Raw genomic sequence first — 18,730 nt, forward strand, 5'->3', positions numbered from 1 at the left:
GTTTATCTCGAATCATCATTGTTTATCATTAAATTGTAATGACCGATTGTTCTACTGAGAAAGACAGATGTCACCGAAGTTTATTAAGTTTAATTATGTAACAATCATACATAATTTCTATCTATTATTAGTTACATTTAATGTTGTGGATTGTCCATAATAAAAGTTAGAACTTGTAATAGGATCTTTAATTTAAATAAATAAATAAATAAATAAATAAATAAATAAATAAATAAATAAATAAATAAAAATAAACAAACTTGTCCTCATACAAATCATCACCATAACCAATGTTTAGACACTTCTCAAAATCCGTTTAAATCCGTGAAGCACCCACCTTAGGAGTCCCTGTGATTTAGCTGTTGCTATAGAAACCATAATGTATTAGAACAAAGGAAGTAATATGAACCTGATCTGATAAAGAAAACGAATCAAGAGATTCTGATCTTCTGATAAGAGAACAAATAATGTGGTCAGCTGTGGTCATCTGGTCAGTGGTCAGTTTTGAGAAGAAAGATTGCATGAAAGTGTCTTTTTATCCATTTTGTTCACCTTCTTTCTTTCAGATGTTCTTGAGGAAAGGAAAGGAAAGGAAAGGAAAGGAAGAAACGGGAAAGGAAAGGAACAAAAAGAAAAGAAAAGACAAGAAAGTACATCGAGTGCACATAGAGCCCCGCAGTTCATTTAAGCAATAAATAATAGAGATGGTCCTCCTCTTACTGTAAACCCTATTAACTTTGGCATTAAAGTGATAATCGTATAAGATGGAGGGCTCTCATGTTAGTTCCTCTCTTCCATCACTCGCTCCACCTTTCGGCGTCTGCCCTGATGCACTTTCTATTCATTATGTTCTCAAAAGTCTAAAAGGCAGCCCACTTTAAAATAGGCTGATCTTGATGAAGTGCTGCAGTAATGAATTAAAGATGTGCTGCTTATCATTTCAGGGACAGGTACGAGAACACAGACACACACACACACACACAAGCTCGACTCACTCGATCGTGGTGTTGAATTCATCCGATTTTGCCTGTGACTGCCGCTTCCATGCGATTCATCATGCCTAATACGCTTTTAACTGCATTAAATTGTCATGTGTTTTCATTACAGAACCAACGTGAGGTTCCGTTCCAATTAAAGGAGCGCTATACGCTGCCTTCCTGTTCCACTGTCACTTCATTTCATATTTAATTGACTCCAGCAGGTCTGTACAGTATTACAGTACAGGATACAGTATCGTTTCATCCTGGGTTATTTCAGCCGTTTATGAAGCGCGTATCTCTTTCGTAGTCTGTCTTCAGCTTTCAACCAAATCTGCTTGCAAATGCAGCAGGACTAATGTCTCTAGATGTTGAAGAAGACGACAGTGACCACAGTTGGCAGACGTCCTGCATGTACACATTATAAAAAAGGTTCATTTCTAATGCTACAAATACTGAATTTTTTTAAAAAAATTTAAATAATTTAAATAATATTATTGTGTAAAGAATAAAACACTTGGAGGCATGCGGTTTCAAGAAACAAATCAGAGCTAATGTCACTACCCAGAGCTGATTTAGTTCATTTAAAGCCTTTTTAATTCTATGGATTGTATTTAAGCTTCATAAGTTCATTTGTGGAAACTGTTGTGATGAACAAAACCATCTAGCCATGGGTGTCACAGTCCAGTGACTTCTGTGCTGGTCCAAGCATGGATTAATAGAGAGGGTTGAGTCAGGCAGGGCATCCGGCATAAAACATTGCCAAATTTAACCATGCGAATCGTCAGTACTCGGTCAAGGCCCAGGTTAACAACGACCACCATCGGCACCGTTGCCCTACAGGGAGCAGGTGGAAATTGGGCTACTGTTGGTCGAGGAGGGAGGAGAGTGCGTAGACAGAGACAGAAGAGGAAAGGTAAGAGTGTAGGACTGAGAATAGGAACTCTGAATGTTGGTACTATGCTAGTGGGTGCAGGTGTTGAGGATGCAGAAGATAGGGATAGGTGGAGAGAGATGATTTGCTGCAGCGACCTCCGAAGGGAAAAGCCGAAAGAAGAAGAAGAAAAAGAAGAAGTCGTGATAAACAAAACGTGTAAGAATCATTTTTTGGTCAAGATGGAAAAGTCCTGTTGGTTTTTTTTGTCGAGGGAACCAGAGTGATGATCTCGTCTGGGTTGTTCTACAAAAATACCTAATTTCTGCAGCTCTCTATTCTATGTAAATTAGGTATGATGTGCTAAAGAGACGAATTGTTTGGGATTCGAACCACACCCAACTGATCACTGACTCAAATCCTTACCTACTAAACCATCATTGTGCACAGAACAGAAGGAATATTTATCCCCAATTATTCCCCCAATTCATTTCTTCGCTCGATCTTTTGCCGACACAAACCTATAATTTGTTACCATGAGCAAGCCCAGCAGCCTATAATCAACATTTTACACCTCCACTGACAGACGCTGATAACAATAACGACTCTCAGTGCCACCTAGTGCAATAAATAGACCCAAATATCTGACACGTTTAATTTAAACAGTCGGACGCTGCTGACTTCCAGCTTTAACGCTTAATGGATGTCTGCGGTCCGACCTGCCAGAATTATTTCTCTGACGCAGCTTAGCCATGATAAGTGACCTCTTAATCAATCCCGAGGAAGCCTCGTATATATCTCGCTCCTGTCTTCGCTGATATGTGGGTTATGGGTTCAGTGCTCAGTCCTTATCAGGAAGCAGATGAATGAGGTGTGTATCCTTGTGTGGGATCTAAAAACAGCTCAACACCTTCAGTGTAAATGAAATGCTGAACTGGTCCAGGAAATATTGTTCCAGCTCCAGGGAACATTTTTTTTTTAAATACACACATGATTACATCATAATGGAGATAAATTTGGATCTGAATTCATATCTAAAAATATTGTGCACATAATTGGAGGGAAGCTTTTTTAGTAGTAACACAATCCCACTGTGTTTCTATTCAAATTTCAACACGAAGTAAACGTGCTGTAAACTAAATGGATAAAAAAATCAATATTAAAATCAATATTAATTAATATCAAAATTAATGGTGTATGAATTCTGGCTCTAATGGATCCTCAACCTCACATTTTGTAATAAAAAAAAATTCAGTATTCTTTCTTTCATTTGTTTTTTAACACAATACCCGTTTTCTACCAACCAAACTGCTATCTATCTATCTATCTATCTATCTATCTATCTATCTATCTATCTATCTATCTATCTATCTATCTATCTATCTATCTATCTATCAACCAACCAAACTGCTATCTATCTATCTATCTATCTATCTATCTATCTATCTATCTATCTATCTATCTATCTATCTATCTATCTATCTATCTATCTATCTATCAACCAACCAAACTGCTATCTATCTATCTATCTATCTATCTATCTATCTATCTATCTATCTATCTATCTATCTATCTATCTATCTATCTATCTATCTATCTATCTATCTCTTGTGAGTAAAGTTTTCATCATTTTAACCATTTGTTATTTGGACAGATGACACACGGAAAAAGTCTTCACCTGTCCAGTATTAGTGACCCAGTCCAGATGTAAGCCTCAGCCTCGGATGTGATCTTTGGCTGGAGTTCATCCAACTCAAGATTTGATGTTTGATGTGATGTTTTTCAGCACACCACGGAGGTAAAGAGTGATTATTTAAGTTGCTACAGACTTCCTGTGAGCTCAAAGCCATCTGGTCTGAACTGCCACATGTGGAGGGCTGATTTTATTGGTCTAAATAAACAATCATGAAACGCTGTGAAATGCTGTGGAAAGAAATATATACACAATTAGAATAGGGTCAAAAAAGGGATTTTAACAAAATAAATGAAATACAACAAAATGAAATAAAAATGAGAAAATAACTAAGATAAAGTGGAGAAGCAGAGAAGCAAATGGAATAAAGTGGCATCAGTGGAAAAATAAACAGATAGAAGAAATGCAGCATATGAAACAATGAGTTACTGATGAATATTGTGGTTTGAATATATGAATATAGGATGACTTATGAATATCGTTTTTCAGATTTTTCTGTGTCTGTGTAACTCTAGAGACTTTGTGTGTGTGTGTGTGTGTGTGTGTGTGTGTGGAGGAATTCCCAGGAGATTTCTGAACCATTCTAACCATCCTTGTAACTAAAGCCATGGATAAAGTCACAGAGATCACATTTCATTGTTTTTTCCCTGTTCTGATATCTAGAGTGAACATTGACCAAAGCTCTTCTCATGTATCTGCATTATGATTCTCAGTATTGTGCTCCTGCCACGTGATTGGCTGAATGAATGTGCAGGTGTTCCTAAAAAAGTGGACGGCAAGTCAGAGTAGTAATCTTCTAAACCTCTTCTAAACAATATAGACGAATGTAATTAAAATAAGACTTGATTGGAGGAGATATGTCCAACTTTTGGGAAAAACTATCCCTATATAGGGATGGCGAGGAAGAACGGATGGCTGTAGCCATAGTTACCACAACCAAAAAAAATTAAAAATAACACAGACCCATTATACAAATGAGTCAGAACCTGAGATAAAAACCTCTTGGTCCAGTAGTAAACGTCTTCTGCACCACTATATACACACACAGGTAAATGAGAGACAGGTGAGATCAGTCAGCATGTGTCTGGGTATGGAGTAATGTCTGGACCGGACTTATCAGCAGCATGGAATGGAGAGCGATGGCTCATGGAGTGTTTGTGGAGGACCTGGATGTGACAGTGAGGTTTTCAGTAATTTATCTCTTTTTCCCCATCTACTATGTGTTCAATTCTATTATTATATGCACTAGATTGGACTGGATTCCACTATTCCTCAGACACTTGGGGGTGCAAAGCCACAGACCAGTCAGGGTGCCCATGCTGACCCTGTGCACCACCAAAAGCACCAACAATGGGCATCAGAACTGGACCATGGAGCAATGGAAGAAGGTGGCCTGGTCTGATGAATCACGTTTTCTTTTACATCATGTGGGAGTACATGTGTGTCTCTTACCTGGGGAACACATGGCACCAGGATGCACTATGGGAAGAAGGCGAGCCGGCGGAGGCAGTGTCCTGCTTTGGGCAATGTTCTGCTGGGAAACCTTGGGTCCTGCCATCCATGTGGATGTTACTTTGACATGTACCACCTACCTAAGCATTGCTGCAGACCATGAACACCCTTTCATGGAAACGAACGATATTCCTTGATGGCTGTGGTCTCTTTCAGCAGGATAATGCACCGTGCCACAAAGCAAAAATGGTTCAGGAATGGTTTGATGAGCACAACAACGTGTTTGAGGTGTTGACTCTGCCTCCAAATTCCCCAGATCTCAATCCAATCCAGCATCTGTGGGATGTGCTGGACACCTCACCTCACCCACCACGCAACTTAGAGGACTTAAAGAATCTGCTGCTAACATCTTGGCACCAGATACCACAGCACACCTTTAGGGATCTAGTGGAGTCCATGGCTTGACAGGTCAGGGCTGTTTTGGCAGCAAAAGGGGGTACCGACACAATATACGGCAGGTGGTCATAATGTCATGGCTAATTGGTGGATCTAAGACTAAGAAGAAAGAAGGAAAACCTTAAATATAGAATACTGTAAGAATACTGTATTCTAACCATATTTCCATCAGTATTTACATTACAGTAGAGTACACACGTGCAAACTGGCAGTAGATAATAAATATGAAGAACCTTGTGAGTCTAGAAAATAATGTTAATAGTTGTAGTAGTGCAGTGTGAGAGTGTTATCACCTGGAACACACTGGTGAACACTGTACACTGTTACTGTGAATGGTATGAAAGATCTCCTGTAACGTTCTTCTGGAGAATGAGCTCCACTGACTCTGTAGTGTGTTGTAGAGCAGGTGAGACCGATTGTCCATGATGAGGACCAGTTTTTTTGTGACCTCCTGTTCCTCACTGACTCAAACGTCTCCAGATTGTGTCCAATGATAGAGCCAGCCTTCCTTAATCCTGCTGGCATCCCTGGCACTGATGCTGCCCCCCTAGCAGACCACAGCACAGAATGGCACTCACCACCACAGACTGGTAGAAGATCTCTTAATCACTGAATCACTTCCTGTCATTGTCCTGCCTCGCTGTCTACATTCATTGCTGTTATTCATTTTTATATGGGAAAGATTCCTTTGTTCTGATTGGCTGGATGTTTGACATCATGTCTTCTTCTTATTTTTGGAGAGCCACAGAGACTTGAATTTCTCCTTTGAGCTGAAATGCTATTAAAAATGGCAGACATTATGCACATCTTCACTAAATATCATAATGTTTTGGTTTAAAAATCACTGACTGCAGCTTTAATTCACAGAGCGTTAACTTTCAGTAGGCATTCGCGTACGCAAACCGACTTCGTTTAAACAGACACTGTAGAAATGCAATAACACTCCAGTTGAACACCAGGTCTTCCGAACTCCACACGCTAACTGAGCGGTATCGTCGTTAATTTGGCAGTAAGATTAATTATCATGCTGTAGGTGTTAGCTCAGAGGAGTTACTGTAGCAGAGCTCTCCCTCTTGTACTCTCTCGTTTTTATTCACTGCTTTATAATCGCTATATGAGCTCCACAGAAGAGCTGCTTCCTGAGCTGAAAAAAAAAACCAGTTTGCATCATCATGCTTTTAGGTGTTTGTTATGTGTAAAATGAGTCACGGTGAGACGCCCCCACAGTGCTTATACAGAGTCTGACCTTTCTCAATGAACAACAAACGCACTGGCTAAAAAGAGAACAGGGAAAGAGGAAAGAATGAAAAAACATGCAGAGTATAGCGGATAATTCACCAGCAGGAGATTCATCATCATCATCATCATCATCATCATCATCATCATCATCATCATAAGGAAGACAATAGAAATGTGCACAATTTCCCCAAAATCATAAGATTTAAATGATGTAATATACATTAAAATATAAAAATCAGTGACAATAGTAACAAATATTAATTGCTAAAATGAATAAATAAATCATTCTAAATGCTAAAACAGTACTACACATAGAGGTTTTTTTATTTTCTTAAAAATGGCAAACAATGTTGTCATTAAAATAAAGAAAAATATATACAGTAAAAGGCATTATTATTATTATTATTATTATTATTATTATTATTATTATTATTATTATTATTATAAAGTAAAAACAATAATTAGTAACAATATTAACAAATATCAATGGCTTAAATAAATAAATAAATAAATAAATAAATAAATAAATAAATAAATAAATGCTAAAACAGTACTATACATATATGTTATTTATATTCTTTAAAAAGTACATATTATATATAATTATAATGCAACTACTTAACTTTTAATTCTTCAGTTAAAAATGGCAACAATGTTGTCATTAAAATAAAAAAGATTACAAACTGATATAGCAAAAAGTTTTATTGTTATTATTATTGTTATTATTATAAATAACATATATGTATAACACTGTTTTAGCATTTATTTATTTTAATAATTAATATTTGTTATTCATGTCACTGATTATTATTTGTATATAATAATAATAATAATGATAATTATTATTATTGTTATTATTATTATTATTATTATTATTATTATTGTTGTTGTTCTTTTTGTTAATAATAATAATAATAATAATAATAATAATAACAATAATAATAATAATACATTTTACTATATTATTTTGTAATTTTCTTTTTATTTTTATGACAACATTGTTTGCCATTTTTATAAATATAAAAAAATATGTATAGTACTGTTTTAGCATTTAGAATTATTTATTTATTCATATTATTATACTTTTATTGTTATTATTATTGTTAATATTACTATTATTATATTTTTTAAATAAAATTTAAGGAAATAATTAAATAAATGTAATCAGATACATAATCATTTTGGTAATGATTAATTATTTGATTATTTGTGAATATGTTTTCTTTCTCAGAGGTCAGAGGAGGAACTTTACTCTAATCAGTGTTACATTACTGATCTAACAATTAACATTTAAAAGACAGAGCTAGAAGACTGGGTGAAAGAAAGCTGTCTCTGTGCAGGACATCACACCGCTGTAGCTTTGATTCGGAGTCTTGATGGAGACGAGCTGAAAATGAGGACTGATTAGAGTCTCGCTCAGATTTCAGCATCGCTGGCTTTAACACAATTAGACGTCCATTCTGTTGTGTTCCACTGAGAAATGTGTTCATTTCAGACAGTATCCAGCCTCATGACATCTAAAAAAACGTTTAGCCCGAAAAGATGGAGAAAAAGTGGAAACTCGAGTAATCTGCATGGACAGTGATGTTCCTCAGATCTCAGAGGCTTTTAATGGACAGGAGAGCAGAGTGTATTCCGCTCTCTTGCATGCTTATGTCTGTTAATTATTTATTTTACTAAAATGAATATTACTTTCAGTTAGACTACATAGAACAACCTTTACATTTACCTTCATGTTAATCTTTTTTTTTTTTTTTGCTTTCACTGTGTAAATAAAATACAACATTTTTTACAAATTAATAAAAATTAAAAAAAAAAAATATATATATATATATATATTTTGGAGATTCATGGATATTATTTTATTTATTGTTTTTTTTGTTTGTTTATTTGTTCATTTGTTTATTTGTTCATAGTAATATTATTTTTCCGTTACTCTAAACTGACCTAAAATGGTTTAAAAAAAGAAAAAACCCAGTAATAAATAAAAAATTACTTGGGTATGCATGGCTGTTTTATTTATTTATTTATTTATTTATTTATTTATTTATTTATTTATTTATTTATTTATTTATCTATCTATCTATCTATCTATCTATCTATCTATCTATCTATCTATCTATCTATCTATCTATCTATCTATCTATCTATCTATCTATCTATCTATCTATCTATCTATCCCACACACCATTTGAGACAAAGCCCTCTTATAATCTTATCTCAGGGAACTTCAGTTTTATTGATGGAAGTCTAAGAAACCTAGAAAGTCATGCAGTGCAGGCATTCTGGGAGCTGAGGATGTTTCATGCCTTTATTTATTTTTTTTTAAAAGCTATATATATATATGAGACGTTATTTCATTTGCATTTTAAAGCAGTGAAACTTCTACAGTCCTTTACGAATGGGACAGAGCTACATATCAGACGGAGGCGGTTGCTAGGCAACACTTTTGGCATCAGATTTTTGGTCTTTTTTTTTTTTTCCCTTCGCAGTAGGTGATTTGCATTACTCCTCTGTTTGGCTCTGGTACAGGCACAGAGATAGCGCTCGGTCACGTAAGAAATCAGTTACGTGAAGCTGAGCTGTATTTGCGTCTTATGATGTTAATCATCACACGCTCGTCTCGGTTCGTTTAGATCGGCTTGTGTGGAATCTGATGTGGTATGACACCAGATCCAAAAGAAGGTCAACAAGCTGAAAAACAGCTGAGGTTTCATCTGGAAGGCAGACTCGCTTTGTTCTGTGGTTTAAGTGATACCAGGGTGCCTGAGATTGAAAAGCAATCACACTGAGGCACTGAGGGGAAAATGGGAAATACGAATGCAAATGCGTGGATCTTATTGCTTTTCATTAGAAACATAGAGAAAAAATCTAATACACTGAAAAGCAAAACCTTCATTGCTTTATTCAAAAGGAATCACTGGGAATCAGCAGGGGATTAATTTATTTATTTTTGTACACACAATACTCAAAACCCAGGCTTAGTCTTTCTGAAAGCTCGCTTTTAACCCCGGATAAAGGAAAGTTTCACACGGGTTTTTACCCGGTGTTATGAAACCCTGCTCTGAAGCACGTGCCATGAAACAATGTGGTGTTTTAATGTTACGATTCGATGCTTAGCAACAGACAACTCAACAGTGCGTGCTTCGTATCTTTCTACCTAAATGAGTGATGACTTAGCATGGTGCTAAATTGGTTAAGTTTCATTAGCCTCGGCTTATCAACTGCATTTCAAAGACATAATAATGTGTACATTTTCGAAATTAATTTGAACACTTGCTTTCATTTCATTCACTCCAATGACATGCAAAGAGTATTGTGTTCCTATGCTAGCCTTTTTCCCTGTACTGCATCTCATTACTCAGCTGCGGTCTATTTATTAATCTTCGGTTTCATCTTCGGACTTCCTTGTGCGGCTTCATATGCTCGCGTCTCATGGCCCAGTTCTCGCTGTTTTATTAATGCATGACGTCTGTGTGAAATCTGGGAATTAGCCCAGAATTATGCTAACTAACACTGACAGCGCTGGTTCAGTGAGATCAGTGTCACAGAGAGGACGTTGTGTCTGAGTTTCTTCCACAGTCTCATTAAAGATATCCGAAATCCGAGCTTAGAGGATCTGTGTTTTAGTAGCAGGGCTGTTAGCTGTGTATTGCATCAGGGAAAAAAAAGAAAAAAGATGAAGGCTGTGTAGAAAGAATATCGATGCAAAGACGGGATGTTCAACAGATGTGGAGAGGAAAAAGTGTACTTTCTTCGGATTTAGCGACAGACCCGGTGTTTCTTTGGGGTATAGATAGAAAGAGAGCTCATTGTAGCTAGCGAGTTGTTTAAATAACGTTTAAAAAGATCAAAGAAACATCCAGGCTTGCTAAAATATTAATAAAAATCTCACAACATTATACATAGCTAGCTGTTGCTAACTGCCATAGCTAGCTAACATGTACTTTAATAAATGTGACCAAAAACTGTTTAGCCTGGGAGATGAATAAACAAAAACGTTCAATCAAAGTTTTTTTGGTTTGTTTGATTTAATGACATTTGGCTGTTCAAGGGAAAAAAGTTCAAATAAAAGCAATTTGTTTTCATTTTGTGTTTGTTTCCTTCTACTGCATTTATTCAGAAGACAAACTGGTCATTTTTATTTACATGCTAATTGCTAATTTTTTGCCTTTAACCTATTCTGTTTCCCCATCTTTCAGTGAATTCAGTGACCTGTCTAGTGACCTGTCTTCTAATTTGTATTTATCGCAATGGTTTTATCGTGAGGCATTTATAAACCGAAGCTTAAACAGGCAATCATATTGTATTCTTCAAGATCCTGAAGATTGAGGCCAGAAAAAATGCACAATAGATATCAGACCCTTTTTCTGAATAGTTTTAATTATATACAGTCTCTGCATACGAATGCCCCCCCACCCGCCCACTAGAAATTTTAACCTTAAGAATTGAAATTTTGCAAGAACGTTGCATCGGCATACAAAGTATTTTCAGCATACGAACAAATTGAACCGAACTAAGTTGTGCGTACATCCAGGAGCCGTTCGAAACGATTGCGTCAGTGGAAAGCGAGTGAAGTGAGTTTATGATTTCCATGAAATTTCTTACAGTCAGTGAAACCTGTTTCGAAAAAGTCGACCCACGATACCAACGTTGTCTTCAGCATTCGTTCAAAAGCTAGGTGATTTTTCAGGCGTTTTTTTGTTGACAGATTGGTGGTGTGTGCGGTCTGTTCTATTTTTAGTCCAAGCTTGATGGCACGACTTCCTGTGAGGAGCCTTGACATGGAATGCTTGGCTTGGGTCAGTTCTTTGTAAGCAGCTGTGCAGTTTACATACGCTTCATATTGGAAATATTGGTCATATTTTTGGGCGGCTGGAATGGATTATCTGCATTTACGTTATTTCGTATGGGAAAATTTGTTTGGCAATACAGATTTTCGTCTTAGGAACTCGCCTCCAGAACATGATAAATTCATATACCGAGGTTCCACTGTAGACAGTACATAGAGTTACATAGAGTAAAGCAACAAGTAACATTTTAATTATGGATAATCAAAAAAATTTAGTAAAAAAAATAACTTTGATACACTGAAAACAAGGTGTGGATGCAATAAAATTCATTGTAACACAGAAAAGGCGATAACAATCGGATAACCATCACCTGAAAGTTTGAAGTAGAGTCTAGAACAGAAACCAAAATAAACATGAACAGATCTGTGACACGAAGGAGGACATTATGGTATTGTTGTCACTGTTCTCCATTAGGACCTCACGTTACAGGCTTCGGCCGGCTTCACGTGGAGATGACATTTGGCCGGCTTCCACGAACAACATGATGTAATTGCAGTGCAAATGGATGATGTGCTTAAAGCTTGGCTCATTTTGTTGCGAACATGGGAGCTATGAGAACACCGAGGACAAACTCACTGCATGACTCAGCTTGTGATTGGAGTTTATAGTATTGGCACGTTTGACCAAACCTTTTTCCCTTTAGTCATGGAAATTGTCATTAAATGTTAATAGCAGAGAGAGTACTGGAGTATGCGACGGCTAATATGAAGCCAAAGAGAGTATATAAGCTTCGTCGCTGGTCATTGCTGACCTCATATTAAGTATCCCAAGACCTTAGACAAGGAGATGTTCCACTTTTCACCAGAAAATTGTGATCCCGTAAACTATTACTGCTTTCTTCTCTATATTTATATGATGCATGAAAACCAGACCAAGAGCTTGACCAAACAAAACTCCACCATCGTGTTCTTTTGACCGAATTCTCGTCCCTGAACAGCGGTGGAGCTCAGTACTGTCTCGCAAAATGATAAAAAAAGGGCGCAGTCGTGCTACCTCCATCACCATTAGCGGCCCATCAGCAGAGCAATACCTCTTCCATTAGTGCTCATTTGGCCAAACCCAGGGGAGGAGGCGAGCGCATCAAGCCTGCTGCCCAAGCCGTGATGAATAGGCGAGTCTCAGTGCCAGACGCACAGCACTTATAAGCGAGCGGGCATCGTTCCTGGTGCCAGGGTCTGTATACCATCACACTGCTCATATGATGCTCAAATGTATTTTTTTTTCTTTTTTAAATGAAACTTCTGCTCTTTTCTCTTTCATCCACATCCAAATATGAAAATGGAGGGCATACTTTGGCTAGTAATGATGACCATTCTCTCTTTTAAGCTGCCATTTCACCTCACAAAGGCAGTCACTGGAGCATTTTAAGTGCTCCGGGCATTTTCAGAGCAAGCTTCCTTTAATTTTTCTATTGTGTGCATGTTGACATCATAATGGAGAGCACTTCGAATCCCTTTTTCTAAAGGCAGTAGTTAAAAATAATCCCAAAGGAAAAACAAGCTAAAATCTTACATCTGTACTTGCCAATGATTTTGCTACTTGTTTTAATTGATGGTATCTACCCTCAATCTTGGACTTCCTAGAAGGGGCCTTTCAGTGTGGAGTTTGCATGTCCTTCCCTTGCCTGCGTGGGTTTACTCCGGGTCCTTCAGTTTCCTCCCACAGTCCAAAAACATGTACATTAGGTTGATTGGTAATTCTAAATTGTCCATAGGAGTGAGTGTGTGTGTGGTTGTCTGTCTATATGTGTAACTTGTCCAGGGTGTACCCCTGCCTTTCGCCGAATGTGTGCTGGGATAGGCTCCAGTAGATCCCCGTGACCCTAATTAGGAATAAAGCGGGTATAGAAAATGGATAGATGTAATTTTATGTTTTTTCACGCTCTGTTTATTTCCTTTTTCCCTTGAAAGAAGTAAAATCCACCTTCACTAGCCAATCTCAAATGGCTTCCTGTTCGTATTCTTTGCACCTTACACTATACAATAATGTTAGTTATTAGTTAGCTATCTTGTGTCTCACTATTTAAACATCATCCTGTGATCTTGAGTCTGAGCTCCCTGGTAGTTTCACTGGAGATAAAACTACCCTTGCCTGTGTTTGGGGAGCTGTTTAATGAATGTTTTCTCACCTCCATATTCTCCTCTTTGTTCAAATCAAATTGTCAGAAGACCACGGAAAGTGACACACACACACACACACAGAATATTTTTAGATGGTTTTAGGTTCAAATGAACAGCATCCATTTCCTGTAGAGTGTGTTAACATTATTATCACTTTACTCATCCCCATGCCGATCTCACTGTTCTTTCGCTTGAGTGTCTATTTTATCATGATTTGTACCTTCACTTTATACAGCATGATAATCAAACTCTACTTGGCCTGACTTCACAGAGACTTTGTGTGAAAATGCCAGATGTGCCACCAGGAATAAGTAAACGAGGTTCGAGTTAGAATTGATTAAATCTGGACCTAATAATCTCTATGGTGGTGTACTTCAGTGCAGTTTGGCATTTTGTGTTGTTGTGGATTGCATTTTGGGAGTTAAAGTAAGTGGAAAAGCACTTTCACATGTGTTCCAGTACACACACACACACACACACATGCACACACACACAAACCCCACCCTCTGTTAGTGTACAGCATCATATAGCACATATCACCAGGAAGTGTAATGAGAATTGCATTAGAGATCTGGATTTTACTCTTCACACACACACACACACACACTGTTAATGCGCACGATCATTAGGTTTGTTAATTGGAACAGCCGTTGTATGTGCGCTTCTTTGAGTCTTTGTGTCGCCTGAACAGGTGTGATGAGCCTTACTGGTTTTAAATGTCGTGTTAATGTTTTTCCCTGCCCTATTCCAGTTTTAGTCCAGTTATCACTTCCACTGTGGGGATTTGTGATCATTTACAAGTAAAGTGATAGCTCTGTGGTTAAAGTGTTGGTCTTCCTCACTTCACTCCACTCCAAGGCTGTGAATTCAAATCCCAGGACTACCAAGCTGTCACTGCTGCTCCCTCAGCACTCAGTTGTATTAACACGATAAATGTAAGTTACTCTGGATAGGTGTCTACCAAATACATTGGCATAATGGCATGAGTGAGGTCAGGGGGTGATAAAGCCTGTGATGCAGTCAGTGCACCAGTTAGGGTTGAGGTCAGGGTCAAGGAACAGGTTTGGTCCTTGTAGTTACAGTGAAGGGAAATTGTAATGCTACAGCATAGAGATACACCGATCAGGCATAACATTGTGAACAGTGGGTGGTATATAATAGGCAGCAAGTCAATATTTTATCCTGAAAGTTGATGTTAGAAGCAGGAAAAATGGACAAGTGTAAGAATTTGAGTGAGTTTCACAAGAGCCAAATTGTGATGGCTAGAACACTGGATCAGAGCATCTCCAACATTGCAGCTCTTGTGGGGTGTTCCCGGTCTGCAGTGGTCAGTATCTATCAAAAGTGGTCCAAGGAAGGAACAGTGGTAAAACAGAGACAGGGTCATGGGCAGCCAAGGCTCACTGATGCAGGTGGGGAGTGAAGGCTGGCCCGTGTGATCCGATCCAACAGATGAGCTCAAACTGCTGAAGAAGTTAATGCTGGTTCTGATAGAAAGATATCAGAATACACAGTGCATGATGGGTCAGGGCTGTTTTGGCAGCAAAAGGAGGACCAACACAATATTTGGCAGGTGGCCATAATGTTATGCCTGATCGGTGTACTTCCTATACAGTACAGTTGTATGCTTGGGTTACAATTACGGCAACAGCTTAGAGAAGAACGACAAATGGGTTGTGATGGTCAGTGTCCACAAACATTTGTCCATATTGATTTGCCTACTTTCTGAATCCTGCTTCTTAAATGTTTCCTGTTACTGTCATACATCATTAGACTAATGTCTTGTTAACAAATTTGTCTGCACATGTACTTTGTGAAGTCTTGCTTTTCTTTCTAAAGCCTGTTTGTCTCTTTAGATAGTTCCCAGTATTCCTTCATTCTAATTTCTTGTTTATGCGATCTTGTTTTTTTTTAAATGCAGTCTAATATTTTCTGTGGTATTTATTTACAGTATCTTATGACTCATATTCTGTGACAGAGCATTAATAAAGGAGCGTTCAGATGTAATTACGGCCTGACCCGTGCCTGAGTCGTGCTGGGATTTCATGCAGGTGGATTATAAAGGTAGCTTTGAACAGTGGGATAATGTTACACTGGTGTTTATAAATGAAAGATCATTACATTTAATCCACTCCACTGGGTTCCACATCACTGCAGGATCTCTAACAGTTGGGAGTTTTATCCAAACGCTAATGTATAATGAGCCTTTCCATAACAACACGCCTGTGTAACTCTGTAATAATCTGTGAGTCAAGATAAAGAGGAGCTTTTCTTGTCATCAAAGCTCAAGTATGAATATAAACAGTCTGAAACAGAAGCAGAGAAGCTTCAGGAAGAGAGCACAGAGCTTTACTCAGGTCTTGCTTCTACTCTTCCTCCAAAGATTCTCTCATTATCCTCCTTTGTCATCATGATTTTCTGCTCCGTCTTATCGTTCCCTTCATCAAGATCATCACTAACAGGAGCATCATCATACTTTTCACCCTATTCTTCTTCATCATCATCTTTATCTTTATCATCGTCATCATCATCATCATCATCATCATCATCATCATCATCTTCTGCTTATTATCTTCTCCCTCTCGCTGGGGGTGATTTATATCATTATTATCACCATCACTATCATTTACTTCTTACGTCATCATCATCATCATCACCACCATCATCACCATCATCAACATTGTTGTCATCATCATCACCATCACCATCACCATCATCATCACCATCATCATCAACAACAACTACAACGCAATTTTTTCTGCATTGTATTTTTTATTCATCATCATCATCATCATCATCATCATCATCATCAACATCAACATCATCACCATCATCATCATCACCATCATCAACATCATCACCATCATCAACATCAACATCAACATCATCATCTTCTTCTTTATCATCTTCTTATTGTTATTCATTGTATGATCATCATCATCACCATCATCATCATCATCTTTTTCTTCTTCTATTTCAATCTTCAGCTTTTTCTCAGTACATTCATCATTGTATCATCATCATCACCATCATCATCATCATCATCATCATCATCACCATCATCATCATCACCTTCATCATCATCATCATCATCATCACCATAATCAACATCAACATCACAATCACCATCATCAACATCATCGTCACCATCATCATCATCTTCTTCTTTATCATCTTCTTATTATTGTTATTCATTGTATCATCATCATGATCATCATCATCTTCATCATCACCATCATCATCATCACCATCATCATCATCTTCTTCTTCTCCTCCCCCTCCACTCTTTCTCACAGTGTTTCATGTAACATAATTTGCAGCTCTTGCTGTTATAGTGCTGCTATTTAACCATTACTGTCCACGTGTATTTGATTATTATTATTATTATTATCATTATTATTATTATCATCATGTAGTCAGCAGTAGTAATAATAGTAGTATGCATTATTTTGCAGAGTTGTAGCATTACGTAACCCTTACATAAACAAACAAAAACAATTAGAATTCATTATCATGTCCCAGCCACTCATTACAATCCACAACAAATCCACACTGAGCTCCATTAAGGCTGTGTGTGTGTGTGTGTGTGTGTGCGTGCGTGCGTGCACGCGCACGCTTTTTGACATGACGGTGATGATAATGCTTATGTTTACACACAGTGAAGAGACAGACACTAGCTCCACTCTCCACGCCTCAGGAAGCTGCTGATGTATTTGACGTCTTTCGCAGCCTCACTCGGATCTTATTGGTCCAGTTCAGCCGGACCAATGCAGAGCCTCCGTGTGCAGGATGCTGCCAGTTTTTTTTTTGCTCCCCCATTAGCGACTCTGAGGAGCTTCTGCACCCAGTGACGCGCGAGCGCAGCCTCCTTTCATTCAACTTTTAATCTTGCGTTGCTTTGCATCACCTAAGCAGAGACCTGGAGGACTTCAGTACCGGAGCTGTCCACTCTCCACTCACACTCCACCCTTAGCGTCACGATCTCTCTCTCTCTCTCTCTCTCTCTCACTCTCTCTCTCTCTCACACACACACACACACACACACACCCTCTTCCACACTTGAGCAGAGCACTGACATGCCGGGCTGCAGCGCATAGAGAAAGGAAGCGACAAAGTGCAAACGGAGTGCATTTGAGTCTCAACGCAGGTACGTTCTCATCTTTCTTTCCTGTTTCAACCTGTCGCGCAAACCCTTTCCCTTTCATCTACTTTTATGTATTTTTATTCTTCTTCTTATTTTTTATTTGCTGGCCGTGCAACGGACTTTCACTTTGTCCCGAGCTCTCGCGCAAACCAGGCTACTCACGTTTTATTGATTACGACGCGCGCGTGCAGTGTATTTGGGTCAGCGCTCGCGCGAGGGTGTGGATACCGCTTTAGTTCGTTCATTAGCCTCATTAGCAAAAACAAACAATCAAACAAACAAACAAATAAATCACGCCGAGTTTGAACATGCATGAATGCATTTCTGGGGGAAAAAAAATTAAGTCGATTGGTTACATGTTCTTGATTTGATTTTGATGCACGCGGATGCATGCATGGTTCATTGTCAGATCTGTGTGTGTGTGTGTGTGTGTTAGCTGTAAAATCGGCACTGCGGAGCTGAGTGTATCAAATCAGCCTGCTTTAAAATATTCCTGCATCATCTCTGACGTATTTCGAGAATCATTACGTATAGTCTATGGATATGCATGTGCACTCTCAGAGAGAAAAATGGTACCAAAAGGTACTTTTCCTTGTCGCTTGGGGGTGGGGTGGGGGGTGGTACTCTTTCAACCTGGGAAGAGTGATGTGAAGATCTTTATCTTCAAAATAAATAAATAAATAAAAAGAATAAACCCTTAAAGGAACATCAGATGTCCATCAAAGGCACACATATGTAACTTCAGTTAAGACAACTGTACCTAAAGGTTGTTAACTTTTTATTTCCAGCCTGGTCTGTCATAACAAATTTCCCTGAAGAGCTTTATTCCTACATGACTTCCTTTTTCTTGTTCCAGTGCCTCTACCGCACTCTCAGAACTGCACTTTACCTGTTTTGTTACCTCTGTATAATGTATCTTTTA

The 18,730-nt window shown here is 38.1% G+C and overlaps 1 protein-coding gene across 2 annotated transcripts in view; it reads left to right on the forward strand.

The window, feature by feature from the left end:
* The first annotated feature begins 17,423 nt into the window (after positions 1-17,423).
* The window catches only part of phf24 (PHD finger protein 24), a 34,510-nt gene continuing 33,203 nt past the window's right edge, over positions 17,424-18,730 (forward strand). Inside the window, exon 1 of one of the 2 annotated variants that reach the window (XM_058410983.1) lies at positions 17,424-17,811. The gene's annotated coding sequence lies outside the window, so the exon portion shown is untranslated. The remainder of the gene's footprint in view (positions 17,812-18,730) is intronic. The other variant, XM_058410984.1, reaches the window with a different exon arrangement.

This window comes from Hemibagrus wyckioides, linkage group LG16 (genome assembly GCF_019097595.1).
Source record: "Hemibagrus wyckioides isolate EC202008001 linkage group LG16, SWU_Hwy_1.0, whole genome shotgun sequence".
NCBI lineage: Eukaryota > Metazoa > Chordata > Actinopteri > Siluriformes > Bagridae > Hemibagrus > Hemibagrus wyckioides.